We start from the raw sequence: 11,773 nt of genomic DNA on the forward strand, positions 1-11,773 counted from the left end.
GGCAGTAGCTTTTTTTACCGGCTGCGGCAAAATAGTCTCCTTGGCGCCAGTTTGCCGGCTCTGGCACAATAGCGATTTACATAGAGTTTTGTTTTTGTTGCCGGTCTTATATATTTCAGATTTTTAGTCAGACTATATGAAATACATTTTTAAGTTCTACTTATATGAAGATCTACGGCAGGTTTTGAAGCACTTTGAAAACTTGGCGAAAACTATGACGTGTAACTGTGGCCGGAATTAAACGTGAAACGAGGACTATAAAATTCACGAAAACCAGAAAACACTTTTATAATATACTATAGTGCAATAATGTATCTAGATTAATAAAAAAAAAAAAGAAGATTGCATTGGTTACGTTTTTAATTGTCACTTATTGTTTAAAAACTTAAAGAATATTTTTATCAAAAGTTTTAATTGGAATGTCGAATTTTTTTTATGGGTTTACATGTTTTGCATACTTTGCTTATATGCAATAAATATATTTTTAAAGACATACTTTTTTACATTAACAGACTACTATTAAAGAAAAAAAACCACTAGGAAATTTGTATCTATGCTTTTTTTTAAATCATTTTATGTTTTAAAAGACATCAGTGTTTTTTTAGAATTATTATTAAAGTAAAGAAATTCCATTCTCAATTTTAAAGAAGACATATGTGTTTTAAAATTTCCTATTTAAGTGTATGTTTCTATATTTGTCTTTTCTTAATTCATATACTTATATTCTAATCTTAGTTAAGACTGGCAAAATAGCAAAAATCTATTTAAATCGCTATTTTGTCGTCTCCGGCAAAAAAAACACTGCCTTAAAAAAAAAAAGTTCTATATAAATACTGTTAGTTTAATTAGTTTAATTTAATTTAAACATATTTAATTATTTATAGTGGATTGGGCATATAAGGCACAAAATGTGCACCTGAATATAGGTATCTTGTTTTGTAACCCCCATTCACATAATGGTTACATTGGTTACATTGGTTACACCCATACAAACTATCATTTATTATTCACAACTTCTCCAGTTTATTTGTAACTTTCCTTCACCTAATGGTTACATTGGTTACACTGGTTACACACATGCAATTTCTGTTACCATGGCAACCCGGGCAACCCTTGCATGACAAATCAGGTTGGTTACATTCATGGAGAATTAGGGGGAATTTGGTTACAATGGTTACATGCATGGGGAATCTGGTTACAATGGTTACATATATGGGGTATCTGGTTACAATGGTTACATGCATGGGGAATCTGGTTACAAAATGGTTACATACATGGGAAATCAGGTTACAAAATGGGGAATCTGGTAACATGTACGGAGAATCTGGTTACAATGATTACATGCATGGGAAAGTTTGGTTACAATGGTTACATGCATGGGGTATCTGGTTACAATGGTTACATGCATGGAAAGTCGGGTTACAATGGTTACATACATGGGGAATCAGGTTACAATGGTTACATGCATGGGAAGTCGGGTTACAATGGTTAAATACATGGGGAATCAGGTTACAATGGTTACATGCATGGGAAGTCGGGTTACAATGGTTACATACATGGGGAATCAGGTTACAATGGTTACATGCATGGAGAATTAGGTTACAATGGTTACATGCATGGAGAATCAGGTTACAATGGTTACATACATGGAGAATTAGGTTACAATGGTTACATACATGGAGAATTAGGTTATAATGGTTACATACATGGGGAATTAGGTTACAATGGTTACATACATGTAAAATCAGGATACAATGGTTACAATCTGTTACATACATGGGAAGTCAGATTACAATGGTTACACTACTTGTGACTATCTTTTTATTGGTGGCCATAAAACTATGTCCACCAGGATGGCTCTATGTGTCCATCATTTTACCCCCTGTTGCTAATTAATACACAAGGTATTCAAGGATAAAGCAGAGACATATATACATGTGTATATATGTCTCTGGATAAAGGGAATTCATGTCTGCATTGAAGTGTTAAAATTACATAACTTTGATACAGGTAAAGTGTCTCAGGTAAAATATATGTGTTTGTCAAATTTAATTACTGTGATTATGATCCCAAAAAAAATACAAAAAAATTGAAATAAAAAAATCAGTTGAACCAGAGACATTTGAAACAGAGTGTTTAATCTATAATTCTATCAATTCATATAAATGTTATTTTTTACACGTACTTTTTGACAACTGAAGATTAAATGAATGTCATCTTCATATGATAATACAAACTTTCACAATGCCTGTCTTTTTCTATTGAAAAGGTGTTTCTAAAATTAATTTTCCAAAATCAAAATTGTTTATATTGTTTCAATGTTGTTTAACAAATGTTTGAGATAATATTTTTAGGACTTATTTTTAATAAAATTTAGGCAATTCATTATTTCTCTATTGAATAAATATATTCAACATATATTTATTACACATACATGGCATATTTTCATAATTGATTTATTAATTATTACAGCAAAATTTTATAATATTTTTTATTGTCATATAACTGAGACTCTGACTACTAGCATGATGGGTGTGTCTAAACACTGCTTAGGAGTCCTTAGTGCACCAAGGACTAAGGACTCCTTAGCAGTGTTCAGACGCATCCTAAGTGCACTAAGGACTTAATGGGGTGCTGTTACATGTATTTTTTTTCATATTATGGTAAAAATTAATATTTAATGCATAAATTACAAATTTATAGAAAAATAATCATAAATAAACGAAATATTCAACATTATTTAGACATTGGTTAGCACACATTAGCTTTAATGTGTTTTGTACCCGTATCTCTATACAATTTATTTTTACTTGCAAGTGTGCTTTAATGTGATAACAGGCGACGATGGACATGCGTTTGAATAGACTGCAATGGAGCTGAAACACTTTCGCTTGTTTCTTGTGGTGCACTTTTCAAAATTTATTTTAATATATTAAGACATTAAGCAATGTAAGAAAAAAAAAGATTTAAAGAAGTTGTAGTTGAGAATATTTCTGTCGGCTTTTTCATTTTTTTCATGTGATATATTTAGGCAGAGACATATATATGTCTCTGATTTAGGTTAATATATTCAAATAATAATATAATAAAATCATATTGTATTACAAAAAAAGTATTTACACATCATGTAGTAAAGGCATATTTTTAAGGCATTCATACGAAGGCAAGCATTCTCTTTCTCTGTCAAAATTATATTTTTAGCTCTAAATTCACACATACTGAAATTTTTTCGTAATACTGTACTAAAAACTGTGGAACATTTACAAAAAAATAATTTGTCTCTTTTATATATTTGAAAATGAAACTTAATCTGACTAAAAAATGGGGAAATGATTTTTTCAACTTCTTTTATACTTTTAGAAGAAGAAAAAAATGTCTAACATATACAAACAAATAAGTATTGTATGAAGCCTTTGTAAACAGGGTTCAGTTCAATATTGTAGCAGCTACGTAGCTGCTACAATATTGAACTCAATCATGATATCAAACTGGTCAAAAACTAGTGATTTTGATAAACCCCAAGGACGCCAAATGATTTTTTTTCTGAATTCAATTGCAATTTTTAGTGAAACCATTTGTACATACACGCATCTTTGTCGAAATCAAAATGAAAACAAACACTTTAATTGTATAAATCTTTTTCGATATAATTGTTTATTACTTAAAATAAAAAAGATTATGATTGTTTAATCAGTTGTTATGTCATTTGGGGTACGTGTCAAACAGTTCATTGATTTTCGGCATATCAAAGAAAAATAATGTTGAATGTCTTGTCTATTTATGATTATTTTTCTATAAAAATTGAAATTTATGCATTAAACATTGTTAAATAACAATCTCTAACATAATATGTAAAAAGAATACACACAACATCACTCCGTTTAGTCCTTAGTGGCAATGTATAGTCGTTAGTGCACTAAGGAGCCCTTATCAGTGTTTAGACGGCAGCATTCCTTTGCGCTAATTACTGTTTTTTAGGGATATCATTTGCACCAAAATTTGCTGAATATTTAATAAAGATTTGCCAATAGAGAAGAAAATAGAAGCTTTTGCTGATTATGTTTTAGCCAAATATGTTGTTGACACAGTGCTTTGTTCCGACATTGAGACAACTCTCCACAAGAGACCAAATAACACAAAAATTAACAACCATAGCTCAGTCTTCAAGAATAAAATCAGATACAATTGATATACAACAATAATAGTCACTTGTAAATATATATTTAGTAATTTTATCAGCATTGGTAAGAATCAGAGCCAAAAACCACATACAATGTATATATTGTGAATAAAAGAATAAAATTACATTATATCAGAGACATATTTATAGATTATCGTTGATTATCTCAACGAGATTGATTTTGAATCAATCGAGTTGAGATGACCAATGATAATCTGTTTATCGCTATTTTACCTGTGACGACGTTGTCAATTTCAATGTCAATTTCGTTAGCAACGCCACGTGGTCTCCTTAGTTTCTAGTGATAATTTTATCATCTCAAGCGAGAAGCATGATATGAAAATTATCACAAAAAAAGATCAAATGAAAAATGCACAAAATAGCGATAAAATACATTATGTATTATATGTCTCTGATTATATGCATGCATTCTCAAATCATTTTCTTGACTTAGTGTCAATATTCATGCCTGATCTCCTTATTAATTCAAAACAGTCACAAATATAACAGAAATAAATTTTTCTTGGGTCAAGATCATGCATCTACTAAGAGGCTGAGCCATAAAAATTTATAAGATTTATTTAAATTTTTTAAATTATAACAATTGTGAGAAATGTATTGACAAACATCTTCCCTATGAATATTATAAAGAGTACATTGTAACTAAAAATGAAGCTCATCTTCAACTTTACCAAGTGAGCAATTTGAACAATGACACCAGCGGGGGATTCAGAATTTTTCAAAAAAGGGGGACCCTGACTGACCTAAGGGGACCCCGCTCCAGTCATGCTACAGTGATTCCCTATATAATCAACTATTTTTTTCTCTCACAAAAGGGAAGGGCGGGCCCTCCTTGATCTGCCTTATTTTTATTTGGACACTCAGATCTTTCTATATGATTTCAAATATGTCATATATATGCACACTGTGCTTCTAAAACACTGATTTGTGGTCATAAGTTTCAAAACTTTTGTTTCCGGTGCACCAAAGACAAGTACTTTGCTGTTTTGTAAGCACCAAATACCACCAAAAGATTTTCAAGTCCCATCATGTTTAAGTCCCAGTTTATTCAAGGATTTGTATAGTTTAAGGTTTATTCTAACAAGTTCAAAAAATATTCCTGTGACTTTCTTCTTTCCTACATTCTTAAAGGAGATCGCATTCATAATGCTATGAAATGATTCAATGCAGTCTTATTTACTTTCATTATTTTAACCAGATATATATAATACATTATAATCTCTGTTCCATGATATTAAAACAATTAAATTTTCATTTTCATATGGTGGGAACTTTATGTAAACTATATTTTTAATCGTTTATTTTAGAAAATCAAGCCCAAAAATTAATAAATAATAATAAAGACATAAAAATAAAGTTCTATGACAGAGAGACAAAGACATAGATTATCTTATCAACCACTTCTTCAACAATCTGTTTATTCTTGTTGAATTTTACATGACTTGTGTGTATCATGTTTATAGTTCTGATATATACAAATTTTAAATTTCATTATAATGTCTTAAGTTGACAGATTCTAATTCCGACATTTTGCTAGTTACACATTTTACATGTATGTTAAATTTTCAATATATAAAGGGCAGGGTTTTACATTTTAGGTCTAACCTTTTTTTTTAGGGTTTATTTAAATACTAAGTTATTTGTCAATATATATACATGAATACAAGGACACACTTTTATTTTTAATTCAAGAATTCTGATATTATATTTATTTTTCAAACATGTCTTGTTTCTTTACCTTTAAACATGTTGGAGAAATTTACAACTTTCCAATTGAAACAAATAATTATATAGATATATGCCATGCAAATATGAAATATGAAATAACAGAGACATATAATGCATATGTAATATGTCTCTGAATGAATGAATGATCTTTATTCTCATAAACCAAATACATAGTTACAGAGAAGATATTACAATAATATATATAACATATATAAGATATAGCATGTGTGAAATACCAAATTAATATGATAAATATTTACACAAATGATAAATAAACATATAGTTGTATTAACCAGGAGGATAGACTTTCACAGAAATAGATTTAATAAATCTACAAAGTTTCTCAAGTTCAACAATATTTTGGGTTGAACATACTTGTTTGAATTTGATAACATTTATATTTTTAATACAATAATGAGGTAAGTATTTGCATCTTTCATCTTTGAAATAATTACAAGACATGATATAATGGTATTCATCACCAATGTCAGCTGAGCCACAAAGGTGACACAATCTTTCAGATCTTGGTATGTTGCGCCACCTTCCCGTCTCAATGGGCAAACGGTTATTCCCACATCTAAATTTACATAAGGTTATTAATAAATTAAATGGTAGAACTGATAAATAGTGTTCAAATTTAAAAACATTTTTGTACAATCTATAACACAGCCCCTTGGGCGAAGTGTTCATTTCTGTTGACCATTCTTGAATGAACTGATCTCTTAATCTTTGCTGAACACTCAATACAACCCAACGTTTCTCAAATAAGTTGTGACTTTGCCATATATTTGACATTCCACAGTCATCAAAAATTTTCTTTATATATAATATCCATTTACTATCATAACCATAGTTATTAAAATTTACATATAACAGCTTATATAATAAACATGATATTTTGCTCTCTTTTCCTTCTTGTAAACGACACCAGAAATTAATCATACGTGACTAGAATAGACAATACGCAAGATGTTAACATTTATAAATTAGGTATTAATCTGAGTTTGAATTAAAAGTAATTAACAGGATTAAGATTGTAAGTTATACCCAGAGTTTAAATTATATGTAATAAACAGAGTTTGGATTGTGAGTTGTAAACACATGATAAAGTTAATATTACATTGGGGAAGATGTTTATTGATTCATTAAATTTGAGGCAAGTTTTAAAAATGGAATAGCATAATATAATAAAGTTAAACTAAAATAAAGAGTAGAAGATGTTGTTTGTATTTTTTTTTACTGTTCAAGATTAACAACCATCATATTATTTTATTTTTTTGGATTGTCATTGTCAACACACAGAGAAAAAAAATGTAGGACAGTAAGTCACAGGACAAAATGTCACAGACTAAAAGTCACAAATCATTTTTTCTGATTATTTTCTTTGAATAATAACTGATTATTTTTACAAAAATATTTTGGGAGAGATCCGTTTGCGCCAAAAATAAGTCCTTTTGCGCCACAACATTTTTTCTCCAATGCTACGTTTGCGCCACCTGTTTTTAAAATTGCATGGTATCATTTGCGCCAAAAATAAAACATGCGATTGCGCCAATTAGAAGAAAAATGACTTCCCTCCTCCTTTATTCGGACTTTGAATCAGCAGTTAACACGGCAACTGATTGTTTCTTTTTCTGAAACATACATTTGTACAAATATTGAAGGATGAAATGCATAAAACAGTTCATAATAATTTCGGTGGCATGCTTCTGCTCCACTACTGGTACGTCTTGTGGTAGATAGAGTTTCAGCCTTTACGGATGGTGGGACCAAAGCACTGTGTCAATATATGTGGATAAAATGTAATAGACCACTTTCGAGTTCATCCGTCACCGGCAAAAATTCGTCAATTATGCACGCCTTTATGACGTCATTTACCAGATAGAGGGGGTCGCCTGTATCCCTGCACTATTTACGTTCATCAAGCGTCTTAGTGATCGTCTTTGTGTAGGATAAACTAGAAATAATGGTTGCTCTGTAGGTACTTACTGACAATTCCCTAATGACGGCAGTGTTGATTGTCAATTTTGAGAATTCAATTTGCCGAATAATTCGTACAATATAGAATTATAGTTTTCAACCACTCGCTCAACATTGGAAGGAAGTGACGATGCCCCTAAACGCACAAATGACGATGATAAAGGCGCGTATAATTGACGAGTTTTTTCCGGTGATGGATGAACTCGAAAGTGGTCTATTAGCAAAAGCTTCTTTTTCCTTCTCTTTTGGCATAACTTGTAATAAATATTCAGCAAAGCAATAAGTTTTTTTCGCTGTCTGTGCATGGAATGTCTAGTTCATTTTAAGTCATTTCATTTCTCTCCAGATGCTCATCTTCATATCTCCGAACATATGACACTTTTTAAGCCAAAAATAATATTAATCATTAATATTTGTGGTAGATATCTGTATAGTAAATTGGCGCAAATGAGTTCCGAATATTGGCGCAATTGATACATTTTGGAAAACAAAATTTGGCGCAAATGATACCCCTAAAAAACAGTAATTGGCGCAAAAGGACTGCTGCCAATATTTTTGTATTTTTTCTTGAACTATTATATATTAACCAACTTTGTAAACAAATTTATCAAAAAAATATAAAGGATGATCAAATAATTGTTAAAAAAAACAAAATGTTAAAGTAGTTTGTCACTAAATAATAAATTAAATGGCTTCATGGTGCCAAGAAATATATCTTTAGCATGATTGAAATTAAATAAGTCTTGACTTTTCAAGTATAATGACACATTTCCTAAACTTTAATATGAATATATATGTATTAAAAAGTAAATATTTCAAGATATTTGTCTTTTATATTTAAACAATTGTCAATAAATTATTTGTGACTTTTTGTCCTACCAAATTAGTGACTGCATGTCCTGTGAATTTTTGTCCTGTGACTTTGTCCGTTTACAAAAAAAACACACCATCATAATCAGTTAAAATTCGTGAATTCAGATAAAACAATTATTTAAAAGAATAATCCCAGGCTGAATGTTATATTAAATTAATTGATCTTGACGTGGACATTAACAAAGTCCTGCTTCTAGTGGAGTTTAATGACCTTGACTAAGTTGGTCCTGAAACTACTGTGTTATAGTAGTCTCTGAGGTCTGTTGCAGAAAAAAATTAATTTATTTTACTCACAGAAGACACCAAGTCAGTTTAGATACTTGTACATGCATATCCAGACATTTTCAAACAGATTTATCATAAAGTATAAATGTGTCGGGACAACAACAGACTTTTAAGTTACGACCTTGAAAAGTCCATTCATAGTATGTTGAGACAAACTCATACCCAGTCTTCCAATTGTGATATAGAACCTTGTGTTACAATTTCAGAGAGATCCATACACTAACACACAAGTTGTGGTTCCTTGAAACTACAATATAAATGCTTGTTTTTGGTCCCCTTTTTGGTCTCTTATTTCTTAACCTTTGGTACCACAAACCCCAAAATCAATCCAAACTTTCTCTTTGTGGTATTGAACATTCTAGTAAAATTTTATAGAGATGCATTCATTAAACCTTTTTGTCTTAAAAACCAAATGTGTCTTTGGGCAACACAGACGACATCATATAAGACCGGACATAAAACTTATTTAAAAAAAAGTTTGCATTTTTAAAAGAAATATTATTAAAATTTAATAGATTTTCTTTTGACAAGGCTTATGAACAATTTTCTAAACAGTGAAATGAATATAATATGTTATTAAATTTACATATGATTTAAACAATTCACCAAAGTTTCAGGTATATAACCATTGTAACCTAATTCTCTATGCATGTAACAATTGTAACCTGATTCCCCATGTGTGTTACCATTGTAACCTAATTCTCCATGCGTGTAACCATTGTAACCAGATTCCCCATGCATGTAACCATTGTAACCTGATTCCCCATGTATGTAACCATTGTAACCTAATTCTCCAAGCGTGTAACCATTGTAACCTAATTCTCCATGCATGTAACCATTGTAACCTGATTCCCCATGTATGTAACCATTGTAACCTAATTCTCCATGCATGTAACCATTGTAACCTGATTTCCCAATGTATGTAACCATTGTAACCTGATTTTCCCATGCATGTAAATGCATGTAACCATTGTAACCTGATTCCCCATGTATGTAACCATTGTAACCTAATTCTCCATGGGTGTAACCATTGTAACCTGATTCTCCATGTATGTAACCCTTGTAACCTAATTCTCCATGCGTGTAACCATTGTAACCAGATTCCCCATGCATGTAACCATTGTAACCAGATTCCCCATGTATGTAACCATTGTAACCTGATTCCCCATGTATGTAACCATTGTAACCTAATTCTCCATGCGTGTAACCATTGTAACCAGAATCCCCATGTATGTAACCATTGTAACCTAATTCTCCATGCGTGTAACCATTGTAACTTGATTCCCCATGTATGTAACCATTGTAACCAGATTCCCCATGCATGTAACCCTTGTAACCTAATTCTCCATGCGTGTAACCATTGTAACCAGATTCCCCATGTATGTAACCATTGTAACCTGATTCCCCCATGCATGTAACCATTGTAACCTAATTCTCCATGCATGTAACCATTGTAACCTGATTCCCCATGTATGTAACCATTGTAACCTAATTCTCCATGGGTGTAACCATTGTAACCTGATTCTCCATGTATGTAACCCTTGTAACCTAATTCTCCATGCGTGTAACCATTGTAACCAGATTCCCCATGCATGTAACCATTGTAACCAGATTCCCCATGTATGTAACCATTGTAACCTGATTCCCCATGTATGTAACCATTGTAACCTAATTCTCCATGCGTGTAACCATTGTAACCAGAATCCCCATGTATGTAACCATTGTAACCTAATTCTCCATGCGTGTAACCATTGTAACTTGATTCCCCATGTATGTAACCATTGTAACCAGATTCCCCATGCATGTAACCCTTGTAACCTAATTCTCCATGCGTGTAACCATTGTAACCAGATTCCCCATGTATGTAACCATTGTAACCTGATTCCCCCATGCATGTAACCATTGTAACCTAATTCTCCATGCATGTAACCATTGTAACCTGATTCCCCATGTATGTAACCATTGTAACCAGACTCCCCATGTATATAACCATTGTAACCTAATTCTCCATGCGTGTAACCATTGTAACCTAATTCTCCATGCGTGTAACCATTGTAACCTAATTCTCCATGCGTGTAACCATTGTAACCAGATTCCCCATGCATGTAACCATTGTAACCAGATTCCCCATGCATGTAACCATTGTAACCTGATTCCCCATGTATGTAACCATTGTAACCTAATTCTCCATGCGTGTAACCATTGTAACCTAATTCTCCATGCATGTAACCATTGTAACCTGATTTTCCATGCGTGTAACCATTGTAACCTGATTCTCCCATGTATGTAACCATTGTAACCTGATTTTCCCATGCATGTAACCATTGTAACCTGATTCCCCATGTATGTAACCATTGTAACCTGATTCCCCCATGTATGTAACCATTGTAACCTGATTTTCCCATGCATGTAACCATTGTAACCTGATTCCCCATGTATGTAACCATTGTAACCTAATTCTCCATGCGTGTAACCATTGTAACCTGAATCCCCATGTATGTAACCATTGTAACCTGATTCCCCCATGCATGTAACCATTGTAACCCAATTCTCCATGCGTGTAACCATTGTAACCTAATTCTCCATGCATGTAACCATTGTAACCAGATTCCCCCATGCATGTAACCATTGTAACCTTATTCTCCATGCGTGTTACCATTGTTACCTAATTCTCCATGCATGTAACCATTGTAACCAGATTCCCCA

Source organism: Mytilus trossulus, chromosome 14 (assembly GCF_036588685.1).
Source record: "Mytilus trossulus isolate FHL-02 chromosome 14, PNRI_Mtr1.1.1.hap1, whole genome shotgun sequence".
Classification (NCBI taxonomy): domain Eukaryota; kingdom Metazoa; phylum Mollusca; class Bivalvia; order Mytilida; family Mytilidae; genus Mytilus; species Mytilus trossulus.